We start from the raw sequence: 15,763 nt of genomic DNA, 5'->3' as shown, positions 1-15,763 counted from the left end.
TTTGGCAGGTAGCGGTGAAATTCGCGCGATATTTGCCCGCAAGCTGCAAAAATCGCATGGTTTCTGGCCGCTAGCGTCGAAAATAGCGCAGTTTTCATCCGCTAGCGGCGAAAATCAGTCGATTTTTGCCACCTAGCTTCGAAAATAGCACGGTTTTTGACAGCTAGAGGCGAAAATCGCGCTATTTTTGGCCGGTAGCGGCGAAAATCGCGATTTTTACCCGCCAGCTGCGAAAATCGCATGATTTTTGGCCGCTAGCGGCGAAATTCGCACGATTTTTGGCCGCTAGCTGCGGAATTTGCACGATTTTTGGCCGCTAGGGGCGAAAATCGCCCCATTATTGGCCGCTAGCGGCGAAAATAGCCCCTTTTTTGGCCGCTAGCGGCGAAAATCGGTCGATTTTTGGCAGGTAGCGGTGAAATTCGGGCGATATTTGCCCGCAAGCTGCAAAAATCGCATGGTTTCTGGCCGCTAGCGTCGAAAATAGCGCGGTTTTCGGCCGCTAGCGGCGAAAATCAGTCGATTTTTGCCAGCTAGCGTCGAAAATAGCACGGTTTTTGGCCGCTAGAGGCGGAAATCGCGCTATTTTTGGCTGGTAGCGGCGAAAATCGCGATTTTTGGCCGCCAGCTGCGAGAATCGCATGCTTTTTGGCCGGTAGCGGCGAAAATCGCGCGGTTTTTGGCCGGTAGCGGCGAAAATCGCGCTATTTTTGCCCGCCAGCTATAAAAATCGCATAGTTTCTGGCCACTAGCGGCGAAAATCGCGCGATTTTTGGCCGCTAGCGTCGAAAATAGCACGGTTTTTGGCCGCTAGCGGCGAAATTTGCACGATTTTTGGCCGCTAGCGGCGAAAATCGCCCCATTTTTGGCCGCTAGCGGCGAAAATAGCCCCTTTTTTGGCCGCTAGCGGCGAAAATCGGTCGATTTTTGGCAGGTCGCGGTGAAATTCGCGCGATATTTGCCCGCAAGCTGCAAAAATCGCATGGTTTCTGGCCGCTAGCGGCGAAAATCAGTCGATTTTTGCCAGCTAGCGTCGAAAATAGCACGGTTTTTGACAGCTAGAGGCGAAAATCGCGTTATTTTTGGCCGGTAGCGGCAAAAATCGCGATTTTTGCCCGCCAGCTGCGAAAATCGCATGGTTTTTGGCCGCTAGCGGCGAAAATCGCGCGGTTTTTGGCCGGTAGCGGCGAAAATCACGCTATTTTTGCCCGCCAGCTGCAAAAATCGCATAGTTTCTGGCTGCTAGCGGCGAAAATCGCGCGATTTTTGGCCGCTAGCGGCGAAATTCGCACGATTTTTGGCCGCTAGCGGCGAAATTTGCACGATTTTTGGCCGCTAGCGGCGAAAATCGCCCCATTTTTGGCCGCTAGCGGCGAAAATAGCCCCTTTTTTGGCCGCTAGCGGCGAAAATCGGTCGATTTTTGGCAGGTAGCGGTGAAATTCGCGCGATATTTGCCCGCAAGCTGCAAAAATCGCATGGTTTCTGGCCGCTAGCGTCGAAAATAGTGCGGTTTTTGGCCGCTAGCGGCGAAAATCAGTCGATTTTTGCCAGCTAGCGTCGAAAATAGCACGGTTTTTGACAGCTAGAGGCGAAAATCGCGCAATTTTTGGCCGGTAGCAGCGAAAATCGCGATTTTTACCCGCTAGCTGCGAAAATCGCATGGTTTTTGGCCGCTAGCGGCGAAAATCGGGCGGTTTTTGGCCGGTAGCGGCGAAAATCGCGTTATTTTTGCCCGCCAGCTGCAAAAATCGCATAGTTTCTGGTCGCTAGCAGCGAAAATCGCGCGATTTTTGGCCGCTAGCGGCGAAATTCGCACGATTTTTGGCAGGTAGCGGCGAAATTCGCGCGATATTTGCCCGCAAGCTGCAAAAGTCGCATGGTTTCTGGCCGCTAGCGTCGAAAATAGCGCGGTTTTCGGCCGTTAGCCGCAAAAATCGCCCGATTTTGGGCCGCTAGCGGCGAAAATCGCACGGTTTTTGCCCGCTAGCGGCGAAAATCGCACCATTTTTTGGCCGGTAGCAGCGAAAATCGCGATTTTTGCCCGCCAGCTGCGAAAATCGCATGGTTTTTGGCCGCTAGCGGCGAAAATCGCGCGGTTTTTGGCCGGTAGCGGCGAAAATCGCGCTATTTTTGCCGCCAGCTGCATAAATTGCATAGTTTCTGGCCGCTAGCGGCGAAATTCGCACGATTTTTGACCGATAGCCGCGGAATTTGCACGATTTTTGGCCGCTAGGGGCGAAAATCGCCCCATTTTTGGCCGCTAGCGTCGAAAATAGCACGGTTTTTGGCCGCTAGGGGCGAAAATCGCGCTATTTTTGGCCGGTAGCGGCGAAAATCGTGATTTTTGCCCGCCAGCTGCGAAAATCGCATGTTTTTTGGCCGCTAGCGGCGAAAATCGCGCTATTTATGCCCGCCAGCTGCAAAAATCGCATAGTTTCTGGCTGCTAGCGGCGGAATTTGCACGATTTTTGCCCGCTAGGGGCGAAAATCGCACGATTTTTGGCCGCTAGCGGCGGAATTTGCACACGATTTTTGGCCGCTATGGGCAAAAATCGCCCCATTTTTGGCCGCTAGCGGCGAAAATAGCCCCTTTTTTGGCCGCTAGGGGCGAAAATAACCACTTTTTTGCTGCTAGCGGCGAAAATCGGTCGATGTTTGGCAGGTAGCGGTGAAATTCGCGCGATATTTGCCCGCAAGCTGCAAAAATCGCATGGTTTCTGGCCGCTAGCGTCGAAAATAGCGCAGTTTTCATCCGCTAGCGGCGAAAATCAGTCGATTTTTGCCACCTAGCTTCGAAAATAGCACGGTTTTTGACAGCTAGAAGCGAAAATCGCGCTATTTTTGGCCGGTAGCGGCGAAAATAGCGATTTTTGCCCGCCAGCTGCGAAAATCGCACGATTTTTGGCCGCTAGCGGCGAAAATCGCCCCATTTTTGGCCGCTAGCGGCGAAAATAACCACTTTTTTGCTGCTAGCGGCGAAAATCGGTCGATGTTTGGCAGGTAGCGGTGAAATTCGCGCGATATTTGCCCGCAAGCTGCAAAAATCGCATGGTTTCTGGCCGCTAGCGTCGAAAATAGCGCAGTTTTCATCCGCTAGCGGCGAAAATCAGTCGATTTTTGCCACCTAGCTTCGAAAATAGCACGGTTTTTGACAGCTAGAGGCGAAAATCGCGCTATTTTTGGCCGGTAGCGGCGAAAATCGCGATTTTTACCCGCCAGCTGCGAAAATCGCATGATTTTTGGCCGCTAGCGGCGAAATTCGCACGATTTTTGGCCGCTAGCTGCGGAATTTACACGATTTTTGGCCGCTAGGGGCGAAAATCGCCCCATTATTGGCCGCTAGCGGCGAAAATAGCCCCTTTTTTGGCCGCTAGCGGCGAAAATCGGTCGATTTTTGGCAGGTAGCGGTGAAATTCGGGCGATATTTGCCCGCAAGCTGCAAAAATCGCATGGTTTCTGGCCGCTAGCGTCGAAAATAGCGCGGTTTTCGGCCGCTAGCGGCGAAAATCAGTCGATTTTTGCCAGCTAGCGTCGAAAATAGCACGGTTTTTGGCCGCTAGAGGCGGAAATCGCGCTATTTTTGGCTGGTAGCGGCGAAAATCGCGATTTTTGGCCGCCAGCTGCGAGAATCGCATGCTTTTTGGCCGCTAGCGGCGAAAATCGCGCGGTTTTTGGCCGGTAGCGGCGAAAATCGCGCTATTTTTGCCCGCCAGCTATAAAAATCGCATAGTTTCTGGCCACTAGCGGCGAAAATCGCGCGATTTTTGGCCGCTAGCGTCGAAAATAGCACGGTTTTTGGCCGCTAGCGGCGAAATTTGCACGATTTTTGGCCGCTAGCGGCGAAAATCGCCCCATTTTTGGCCGCTAGCGGCGAAAATAGCCCCTTTTTTGGCCGCTAGCGGCGAAAATCGGTCGATTTTTGGCAGGTAGCGGTGAAATTCGCGCGATATTTGCCCGCAAGCTGCAAAAATCGCATGGTTTCTGGCCGCTAGCGGCGAAAATCAGTCGATTTTTGCCAGCTAGCGTCGAAAATAGCACGGTTTTTGACAGCTAGAGGCGAAAATCGCGTTATTTTTGGCCGGTAGCGGCAAAAATCGCGATTTTTGCCCGCCAGCTGCGAAAATCGCATGGTTTTTGGCCGCTAGCGGCGAAAATCGCGCGGTTTTTGGCCGGTAGCGGCGAAAATCGCGCTATTTTTGCCCGCCAGCTGCAAAAATCGCATAGTTTCTGGCTGCTAGCGGCGAAAATCGCGCGATTTTTGGCCGCTAGCGGCGAAATTCGCACGATTTTTGGCCGCTAGCGGCGAAATTTGCACGATTTTTGGCCGCTAGCGGCGAAAATCGCCCCATTTTTGGCCGCTAGCGGCGAAAATAGCCCCTTTTTTGGCCGCTAGCGGCGAAAATCGGTCGATTTTTGGCAGGTAGCGGTGAAATTCGCGCGATATTTGCCCGCAAGCTGCAAAAATCGCATGGTTTCTGGCCGCTAGCGTCGAAAATAGTGCGGTTTTTGGCCGCTAGCGGCGAAAATCAGTCGATTTTTGCCAGCTAGCGTCGAAAATAGCACGGTTTTTGACAGCTAGAGGCGAAAATCGCGCAATTTTTGGCCGGTAGCGGCGAAAATCGCGATTTTTACCCGCTAGCTGCGAAAATCGCATGGTTTTTGGCCGCTAGCGGCGAAAATCGGGCGGTTTTTGGCCGGTAGCGGCGAAAATCGCGTTATTTTTGCCCGCCAGCTGCAAAAATCGCATAGTTTCTGGTCGCTAGCAGCGAAAATCGCGCGATTTTTGGCCGCTAGCGGCGAAATTCGCACGATTTTTGGCAGGTAGCGGCGAAATTCGCGCGATATTTGCCCGCAAGCTGCAAAAGTCGCATGGTTTCTGGCCGCTAGCGTCGAAAATAGCGCGGTTTTCGGCCGTTAGCCGCAAAAATCGCCCGATTTTTGGCCGGTAGCGGCGAAAATCGCACGGTTTTTGCCCGCTAGCGGCGAAAATCGCACCATTTTTGGCCGGTAGCAGCGAAAATCGCGATTTTTGCCCGCCAGCTGCGAAAATCGCATGGTTTTTGGCCGCTAGCGGCGAAAATCGCGCGGTTTTTGGCCGGTAGCGGCGAAAATCGCGCTATTTTTGCCGCCAGCTGCATAAATTGCATAGTTTCTGGCCGCTAGCGGCGAAATTCGCACGATTTTTGACCGATAGCCGCGGAATTTGCACGATTTTTGGCCGCTAGGGGCGAAAATCGCCCCATTTTTGGCCGCTAGCGTCGAAAATAGCACGGTTTTTGGCCGCTAGGGGCGAAAATCGCGCTATTTTTGGCCGGTAGCGGCGAAAATCGTGATTTTTGCCCGCCAGCTGCGAAAATCGCATGTTTTTTGGCCGCTAGCGGCGAAAATCGCGCTATTTATGCCCGCCAGCTGCAAAAATCGCATAGTTTCTGGCTGCTAGCGGCGGAATTTGCACGATTTTTGCCCGCTAGGGGCGAAAATCGCACGATTTTTGGCCGCTAGCGGCGGAATTTGCACACGATTTTTGGCCGCTATGGGCAAAAATCGCCCCATTTTTGGCCGCTAGCGGCGAAAATAGCCCCTTTTTTGGCCGCTAGGGGCGAAAATCGCGCTATTTTTGGCCGGTAGCGGCGAAAATAGCGATTTTTGCCCGCCAGCTGCGAAAATCGCACGATTTTTGGCCGCTAGCGGCGAAAATCGCCCCATTTTTGGCCGCTAGCGGCGAAAATAACCACTTTTTTGCTGCTAGCGGCGAAAATCGGTCGATGTTTGGCAGGTAGCGGTGAAATTCGCGCGATATTTGCCCGCAAGCTGCAAAAATCGCATGGTTTCTGGCCGCTAGCGTCGAAAATAGCGCAGTTTTCATCCGCTAGCGGCGAAAATCAGTCGATTTTTGCCACCTAGCTTCGAAAATAGCACGGTTTTTGACAGCTAGAGGCGAAAATCGCGCTATTTTTGGCCGGTAGCGGCGAAAATCGCGATTTTTACCCGCCAGCTGCGAAAATCGCATGATTTTTGGCCGCTAGCGGCGAAATTCGCACGATTTTTGGCCGCTAGCTGCGGAATTTGCACGATTTTTGGCCGCTAGGGGCGAAAATCGCCCCATTATTGGCCGCTAGCGGCGAAAATAGCCCCTTTTTTGGCCGCTAGCGGCGAAAATCGGTCGATTTTTGGCAGGTAGCGGTGAAATTCGGGCGATATTTGCCCGCAAGCTGCAAAAATCGCATGGTTTCTGGCCGCTAGCGTCGAAAATAGCGCGGTTTTCGGCCGCTAGCGGCGAAAATCAGTCGATTTTTGCCAGCTAGCGTCGAAAATAGCACGGTTTTTGGCCGCTAGAGGCGGAAATCGCGCTATTTTTGGCTGGTAGCGGCGAAAATCGCGATTTTTGGCCGCCAGCTGCGAGAATCGCATGCTTTTTGGCCGCTAGCGGCGAAAATCGCGCGGTTTTTGGCCGGTAGCGGCGAAAATCGCGCTATTTTTGCCCGCCAGCTATAAAAATCGCATAGTTTCTGGCCACTAGCGGCGAAAATCGCGCGATTTTTGGCCGCTAGCGTCGAAAATAGCACGGTTTTTGGCCGCTAGCGGCGAAATTTGCACGATTTTTGGCCGCTAGCGGCGAAAATCGCCCCATTTTTGGCCGCTAGCGGCGAAAATAGCCCCTTTTTTGGCCGCTAGCGGCGAAAATCGGTCGATTTTTGGCAGGTAGCGGTGAAATTCGCGCGATATTTGCCCGCAAGCTGCAAAAATCGCATGGTTTCTGGCCGCTAGCGGCGAAAATCAGTCGATTTTTGCCAGCTAGCGTCGAAAATAGCACGGTTTTTGACAGCTAGAGGCGAAAATCGCGTTATTTTTGGCCGGTAGCGGCAAAAATCGCGATTTTTGCCCGCCAGCTGCGAAAATCGCATGGTTTTTGGCCGCTAGCGGCGAAAATCGCGCGGTTTTTGGCCGGTAGCGGCGAAAATCGCGCTATTTTTGCCCGCCAGCTGCAAAAATCGCATAGTTTCTGGCTGCTAGCGGCGAAAATCGCGCGATTTTTGGCCGCTAGCGGCGAAATTCGCACGATTTTTGGCCGCTAGCGGCGAAATTTGCACGATTTTTGGCCGCTAGCGGCGAAAATCGCCCCATTTTTGGCCGCTAGCGGCGAAAATAGCCCCTTTTTTGGCCGCTAGCGGCGAAAATCGGTCGATTTTTGGCAGGTAGCGGTGAAATTCGCGCGATATTTGCCCGCAAGCTGCAAAAATCGCATGGTTTCTGGCCGCTAGCGTCGAAAATAGTGCGGTTTTTGGCCGCTAGCGGCGAAAATCAGTCGATTTTTGCCAGCTAGCGTCGAAAATAGCACGGTTTTTGACAGCTAGAGGCGAAAATCGCGCAATTTTTGGCCGGTAGCGGCGAAAATCGCGATTTTTACCCGCTAGCTGCGAAAATCGCATGGTTTTTGGCCGCTAGCGGCGAAAATCGGGCGGTTTTTGGCCGGTAGCGGCGAAAATCGCGTTATTTTTGCCCGCCAGCTGCAAAAATCGCATAGTTTCTGGTCGCTAGCAGCGAAAATCGCGCGATTTTTGGCCGCTAGCGGCGAAATTCGCACGATTTTTGGCAGGTAGCGGCGAAATTCGCGCGATATTTGCCCGCAAGCTGCAAAAGTCGCATGGTTTCTGGCCGCTAGCGTCGAAAATAGCGCGGTTTTCGGCCGTTAGCCGCAAAAATCGCCCGATTTTGGGCCGCTAGCGGCGAAAATCGCACGGTTTTTGCCCGCTAGCGGCGAAAATCGCACCATTTTTGGCCGGTAGCAGCGAAAATCGCGATTTTTGCCCGCCAGCTGCGAAAATCGCATGGTTTTTGGCCGCTAGCGGCGAAAATCGCGCGGTTTTTGGCCGGTAGCGGCGAAAATCGCGCTATTTTTGCCGCCAGCTGCATAAATTGCATAGTTTCTGGCCGCTAGCGGCGAAATTCGCACGATTTTTGACCGATAGCCGCGGAATTTGCACGATTTTTGGCCGCTAGGGGCGAAAATCGCCCCATTTTTGGCCGCTAGCGTCGAAAATAGCACGGTTTTTGGCCGCTAGGGGCGAAAATCGCGCTATTTTTGGCCGGTAGCGGCGAAAATCGTGATTTTTGCCCGCCAGCTGCGAAAATCGCATGTTTTTTGGCCGCTAGCGGCGAAAATCGCGCTATTTATGCCCGCCAGCTGCAAAAATCGCATAGTTTCTGGCTGCTAGCGGCGGAATTTGCACGATTTTTGCCCGCTAGGGGCGAAAATCGCACGATTTTTGGCCGCTAGCGGCGGAATTTGCACACGATTTTTGGCCGCTATGGGCAAAAATCGCCCCATTTTTGGCCGCTAGCGGCGAAAATAGCCCCTTTTTTGGCCGCTAGGGGCGAAAATCGCGCTATTTTTGGCCGGTAGCGGCGAAAATAGCGATTTTTGCCCGCCAGCTGCGAAAATCGCACGATTTTTGGCCGCTAGCGGCGAAAATCGCCCCATTTTTGGCCGCTAGCGGCGAAAATAACCACTTTTTTGCTGCTAGCGGCGAAAATCGGTCGATGTTTGGCAGGTAGCGGTGAAATTCGCGCGATATTTGCCCGCAAGCTGCAAAAATCGCATGGTTTCTGGCCGCTAGCGTCGAAAATAGCGCAGTTTTCATCCGCTAGCGGCGAAAATCAGTCGATTTTTGCCACCTAGCTTCGAAAATAGCACGGTTTTTGACAGCTAGAGGCGAAAATCGCGCTATTTTTGGCCGGTAGCGGCGAAAATCGCGATTTTTACCCGCCAGCTGCGAAAATCGCATGATTTTTGGCCGCTAGCGGCGAAATTCGCACGATTTTTGGCCGCTAGCTGCGGAATTTGCACGATTTTTGGCCGCTAGGGGCGAAAATCGCCCCATTATTGGCCGCTAGCGGCGAAAATAGCCCCTTTTTTGGCCGCTAGCGGCGAAAATCGGTCGATTTTTGGCAGGTAGCGGTGAAATTCGGGCGATATTTGCCCGCAAGCTGCAAAAATCGCATGGTTTCTGGCCGCTAGCGTCGAAAATAGCGCGGTTTTCGGCCGCTAGCGGCGAAAATCAGTCGATTTTTGCCAGCTAGCGTCGAAAATAGCACGGTTTTTGGCCGCTAGAGGCGGAAATCGCGCTATTTTTGGCTGGTAGCGGCGAAAATCGCGATTTTTGGCCGCCAGCTGCGAGAATCGCATGCTTTTTGGCCGGTAGCGGCGAAAATCGCGCGGTTTTTGGCCGGTAGCGGCGAAAATCGCGCTATTTTTGCCCGCCAGCTATAAAAATCGCATAGTTTCTGGCCACTAGCGGCGAAAATCGCGCGATTTTTGGCCGCTAGCGTCGAAAATAGCACGGTTTTTGGCCGCTAGCGGCGAAATTTGCACGATTTTTGGCCGCTAGCGGCGAAAATCGCCCCATTTTTGGCCGCTAGCGGCGAAAATAGCCCCTTTTTTGGCCGCTAGCGGCGAAAATCGGTCGATTTTTGGCAGGTAGCGGTGAAATTCGCGCGATATTTGCCCGCAAGCTGCAAAAATCGCATGGTTTCTGGCCGCTAGCGGCGAAAATCAGTCGATTTTTGCCAGCTAGCGTCGAAAATAGCACGGTTTTTGACAGCTAGAGGCGAAAATCGCGTTATTTTTGGCCGGTAGCGGCAAAAATCGCGATTTTTGCCCGCCAGCTGCGAAAATCGCATGGTTTTTGGCCGCTAGCGGCGAAAATCGCGCGGTTTTTGGCCGGTAGCGGCGAAAATCGCGCTATTTTTGCCCGCCAGCTGCAAAAATCGCATAGTTTCTGCCTGCTAGCGGCGAAAATCGCGCGATTTTTGGCCGCTAGCGGCGAAATTCGCACGATTTTTGGCCGCTAGCGGCGAAATTTGCACGATTTTTGGCCGCTAGCGGCGAAAATCGCCCCATTTTTGGCCGCTAGCGGCGAAAATAGCCCCTTTTTTGGCCGCTAGCGGCGAAAATCGGTCGATTTTTGGCAGGTAGCGGTGAAATTCGCGCGATATTTGCCCGCAAGCTGCAAAAATCGCATGGTTTCTGGCCGCTAGCGTCGAAAATAGTGCGGTTTTTGGCCGCTAGCGGCGAAAATCAGTCGATTTTTGCCAGCTAGCGTCGAAAATAGCACGGTTTTTGACAGCTAGAGGCGAAAATCGCGCAATTTTTGGCCGGTAGCGGCGAAAATCGCGATTTTTACCCGCTAGCTGCGAAAATCGCATGGTTTTTGGCCGCTAGCGGCGAAAATCGGGCGGTTTTTGGCCGGTAGCGGCGAAAATCGCGTTATTTTTGCCCGCCAGCTGCAAAAATCGCATAGTTTCTGGTCGCTAGCAGCGAAAATCGCGCGATTTTTGGCCGCTAGCGGCGAAATTCGCACGATTTTTGGCAGGTAGCGGCGAAATTCGCGCGATATTTGCCCGCAAGCTGCAAAAGTCGCATGGTTTCTGGCCGCTAGCGTCGAAAATAGCGCGGTTTTCGGCCGTTAGCCGCAAAAATCGCCCGATTTTGGGCCGCTAGCGGCGAAAATCGCACGGTTTTTGCCCGCTAGCGGCGAAAATCGCACCATTTTTGGCCGGTAGCAGCGAAAATCGCGATTTTTGCCCGCCAGCTGCGAAAATCGCATGGTTTTTGGCCGCTAGCGGCGAAAATCGCACGATTTTTGACCGATAGCCGCGGAATTTGCACGATTTTTGGCCGCTAGGGGCGAAAATCGCCCCATTTTTGGCCGCTAGCGTCGAAAATAGCACGGTTTTTGGCCGCTAGGGGCGAAAATCGCGCTATTTTTGGCCGGTAGCGGCGAAAATCGTGATTTTTGCCCGCCAGCTGCGAAAATCGCATAGTTTCTGGCTGCTAGCGGCGGAATTTGCACGATTTTTGCCCGCTAGGGGCGAAAATCGCACGATTTTTGGCCGCTAGCGGCGGAGTTTGCACACGATTTTTGGCCGCTATGGGCAAAAATCGCCCCATTTTTGGCCGCTAGCGGCGAAAATAGCCCCTTTTTTGGCCGCTAGGGGCGAAAATCGCGCTATTTTTGGCCGGTAGCGGCGAAAATAGCGATTTTTGCCCGCCAGCTGCGAAAATCGCACGATTTTTGGCCGCTAGCGGCGAAAATCGCCCCATTTTTGGCCGCTAGCGGCGAAAATAACCACTTTTTTGCTGCTAGCGGCGAAAATCGGTCGATGTTTGGCAGGTAGCGGTGAAACTCGCGCGATATTTGCCCGCAAGCTGCAAAAATCGCATGGTTTCTGGCCGCTAGCGTCGAAAATAGCGCAGTTTTCATCCGCTAGCGGCGAAAATCAGTCGATTTTTGCCACCTAGCTTCGAAAATAGCACGGTTTTTGACAGCTAGAGGCGAAAATCGCGCTATTTTTGGCCGGTAGCGGCGAAAATCGCGATTTTTACCCGCCAGCTGCGAAAATCGCATGATTTTTGGCCGCTAGCGGCGAAATTCGCACGATTTTTGGCCGCTAGCTGCGTAATTTGCACGATTTTTGGCCGCTAGGGGCGAAAATCGCCCCATTATTGGCCGCTAGCGGCGAAAATAGCCCCTTTTTTGGCCGCTAGCGGCGAAAATCGGTCGATTTTTGGCAGGTAGCGGTAAAATTCGGGCGATATTTGCCCGCAAGCTGCAAAAATCGCATGGTTTCTGGCCGCTAGCGTCGAAAATAGCGCGGTTTTCGGCCGCTAGCGGCGAAAATCAGTCGATTTTTGCCAGCTAGCGTCGAAAATAGCACGGTTTTTGGCCGCTAGAGGCGGAAATCGCGCTATTTTTGGCTGGTAGCGGCGAAAATCGCGATTTTTGGCCGCCAGCTGCGAGAATCGCATGCTTTTTGGCCGCTAGCGGCGAAAATCGCGCGGTTTTTGGCCGGTAGCGGCGAAAATCGCGCTATTTTTGCCCGCCAGCTATAAAAATCGCATAGTTTCTGGCCACTAGCGGCGAAAATCGCGCGATTTTTGGCCGCTAGCGTCGAAAATAGCACTTTTTGGCAGTTTTTGGCCGCTAGCGGCGAAATTTGCACGATTTTTGGCCGCTAGCGGCGAAAATCGCCCCATTTTTGGCCGCTAGCGGCGAAAATAGCCCCTTTTTTGGCCGCTAGCGGCGAAAATCGGTCGATTTTTGGCAGGTAGCGGTGAAATTCGCGCGATATTTGCCCGCAAGCTGCAAAAATCGCATGGTTTCTGGCCGCTAGCGGCGAAAATCAGTCGATTTTTGCCAGCTAGCGTCGAAAATAGCACGGTTTTTGACAGCTAGAGGCGAAAATCGCGTTATTTTTGGCCGGTAGCGGCAAAAATCGCGATTTTTGCCCGCCAGCTGCGAAAATCGCATGGTTTTTGGCCGCTAGCGGCGAAAATCGCGCGGTTTTTGGCCGGTAGCGGCGAAAATCGCGCTATTTTTGCCCGCCAGCTGCAAAAATCGCATAGTTTCTGGTCGCTAGCAGCGAAAATCGCGCGATTTTTGGCCGCTAGCGGCGAAATTCGCACGATTTTTGGCAGCTAACGGCGAAATTTGCATGATTTTTGGCCGCTAGCGGCGAAAATCGCCCCATTTTTGGCCGCTCGCGGCGAAAATAGCCCCTTTTTTGGCCGCTAGCGACGAAAATCGGTCGATTTTTGGCAGGTAGCGGCGAAATTGGCGCGATTTTTGCCCGCCAGCTGCAAAAATCGCATGGTTTCTGGCCGCTAGCGTTGAAAATAGCGCGGTTTTTGGCCGCTAGCGGCGAAAATCGCACGGTTTTTGCCCGCTAGCGGTGAAAATCGCGCTATTTTTGGCCGATAGCAGCGAAAATCGCGATTTTTGCCCGCCAGCTGCGAAAATCGCATGGTTTTTGGCCGCTAGCGGCGAAAATCGCGCGGTTTTTGGCTGGTAGCGGCGAAAATCGCGCTATTTTTTCCCGCCAGCTGCAAAAATCGCATAATTTCTGGCTGCTAGCGGCGGAATTTGCACGATTTTTGGCCGCTAGGGGCGAAAATCGCACGATTTTTGGCCGCTAGCAGCGGAATTTGCACGATTTTTGGCCGCTAGGGGCGAAAATCGCCCCATTTTTGGCCGCTAGCGGCGAAAATAGCCCCTTTTTTGGCCGCTAGCAGCGAAAATCGGTCGATTTTTGGCAGGTAGCGGCGAAATTCGCGCGATTTTTTCCCGCCAGCTGCAAAAATCGCATATTTTCTGGCCGCTAGCGGCGAAAATCGCGCGATTTTTGGCCGCTAGCGGCGAAATTCGCACGATTTTTGGCCGCTAGCGGCGAAAATCGGTCGATTTTTGGCAGGTAGCGGTGAAATTCGCGCGATATTTGCCCGCAAGCTGCAAAAATCGCATGGTTTCTGGCCGCTAGCGTCGAAAATAGTTCGGTTTTCGGCCGCTAGCGGCTTAAATCAGTCGATTTTTGCCAGCTAGCGTCGAAAATAGCACGGTTTTTGACAGCTAGAGGCGAAAATCGCGCTATTTTTGGCCGGTAGCGGCGAAAATCGCGATTTTTGCCCGCCAGCTGCGAAAATCGCATGGTCTTTGGCCGCTAGCGGCGAAAATCGCGCGGTTTTTGGCCGGTAGTGGCGAAAATCGCGTTATTTTTGCCCGCCAGCTGCAAAAATCGCAGTTTTTGGTCGCTAGCAGCGAAAATTGCGCGATTTTTGACCGCTAGCGGCGAAATTCGCACGATTTTTGGCAGGTAGCGGCGAAATTCGCGCGATATTTGCCCGCAAGCTGCAAAAGTCGCAAGGTTTCTGGCCGCTAGCGTCGAAAATAGCGCGGTTTTCTACCGTTAGCCGCAAAAATCGCCCGATTTTTGGCCGCTAGCGGCGAAAATCGCACGGTTTTTGCCCGCTAGCGGCGAAAATCGCACTATTTTTGGCCGGTAGCAGCGAAAATCGCGATTTTTGCCCGCCAGCTGCGAAAATCGCATGGTCTTTGGCCGCTAGCGGCGAAAATCGCGCGGTTTTTGGCCGGTAGTGGCGAAAATCGCGTTATTTTTGCCCGCCAGCTGCAAAAATCGCAGTTTTTGGTCGCTAGCAGCGAAAATTGCGCGATTTTTGACCGCTAGCGGCGAAATTCGCACGATTTTTGGCAGGTAGCGGTGAAATTCGCGCGATATTTGCCCGCAAGCTGCAAAAGTCGCAAAGTTTCTGGCCGCTAGCGTCGAAAATAGCGCGGTTTTCGACCGTTAGCCGTAAAAATCGCCCGATTTTTGGCCGCTAGCGGCGAAAATCGCACGGTTTTTGCCCGCTAGCGGCGAAAATCGCACTATTTTTGGCCGGTAGCAGCGAAAATCGCGATTTTTGCCCGCCAGCTGCGAAAATCGCATGGTTTTTGGCCGCTAGCGGCGAAAATCGCGCGGTTTTTGGCCGGTAGCGGCGAAAATCGCACTATTTTTTCCCGCCAGCTGCAAAAATTGCATAGTTTCTGGCCGCTAGCGGCGAAATACGCACGATTTTTGACCGATAGCGGCGGAATTTGCACGATTTTTGGCCGCTAGGGGCGAAAATCGCCCCATTTTTGGCCGCTAGGGGCGAAAATCGCCCCATTTTTGGCCGCTAGCGTCGAAAATAGCACGGTTTTTGGCCGCTAGGGGCGAAAATCGCGCTATTTTTGGCCGGTAGCGGCGAAAATCGCGATTTTTGCCCGCCAGCTGCGAAAATCGCACGATTTTTGGCCGCTAGCGGCGAAAATCGACCCATTTTTGGCCGCTAGCGGCGAAAATAACCACTTTTTTGCTGCTAGCGGCGAAAATCGGTCGATGTTTGGCAGGTAGCGGTGAAATTCGCGCGATATTTGCCCGCAAGCTGCAAAAATCGCATGGTTTCTGGCCGCTAGCGTCGAAAATAGTGCGGTTTTCGGCCGCTAGCGGCGAAAATCAGTCGATTTTTGCCAGCTAGCGTCGAAAATAGCACGGTTTTTGACACCTAGAGGCGAAAATCGCGCTATTTTTGGCCGGTAGCGGCGAAAATCGCGATTTTTGCCCGCCAGCTGCAAAAATCGCATGGTTTTTGGCCGCTATCGGCGAAAATCGCGTTATTTTTGCCCGCCAGCTGCAAAAATCGCATAGTTTCTGGTCGCTAGCAGCGAAAATCGCGCGATTTTTGGCAGCTAGCGGCGAAATTTGCATTATTTTTGGCCGCTAGAGGCGAAAATCGCCCCTTTTTTGGCCGCTAGCGGCGAAAATCGGTCGATTTTTGGCAGGTAGCGGCGAAAATCGCGCTATTTTTGCCCGCCAGCTGCAAAAATTGCATAGTTTCTAGCCGCTAGCGGCGAAATTCGCACGATTTTTGACCGATAGCGGCGGAATTTGCACGATTTTTGGCCGCTAGGGGCTAAAATCGCCCCATTTTTGGCCGCTAGCGTCGAAAATAGCACGGTTTTTGGCACCTAGGGGCGAAAATCGCGCTATTTTTGGCCGGTAGCGGCGAAAATCGCGATTTTTGCCCGCCATCTGCGAAAATCGCTCCATTTTTGGCCGCTAGCGGCGAAAATAGCCCCTTTTTTGGCCGCTAGCGGCGAAAATCGGTCGATTTTTGGCAGGTAGCGGCGAAAATCGCGCTATTTTTGCCCGCCAGCTGCAAAAATTGCATAGTTTCTAGCCGCTAGCGGCGAAATTTGCACGATTTTTGACCGATAGCGGCGGAATTTGCACGATTTTTGGCCGCTAGGGGCGAAAATCGCCCCATTTTTGGCTGCTAGCGGCGAAAATCGCATGGTTTTTGGCCGCTAGCGGGGAAAATCGCGCGGTTTTTGGCCGGTAGCGGCGAAAATCGCGCTATTTTTGCCCGCCAGCTGCAAAAATCGC

This window comes from Procambarus clarkii, chromosome 17, assembly GCF_040958095.1.
Source record: "Procambarus clarkii isolate CNS0578487 chromosome 17, FALCON_Pclarkii_2.0, whole genome shotgun sequence".
Lineage (NCBI taxonomy): Eukaryota > Metazoa > Arthropoda > Malacostraca > Decapoda > Cambaridae > Procambarus > Procambarus clarkii.
The sequence above is the reverse complement of the archived record's forward strand: the minus strand, read 5'-3'. Positions refer to the sequence as shown.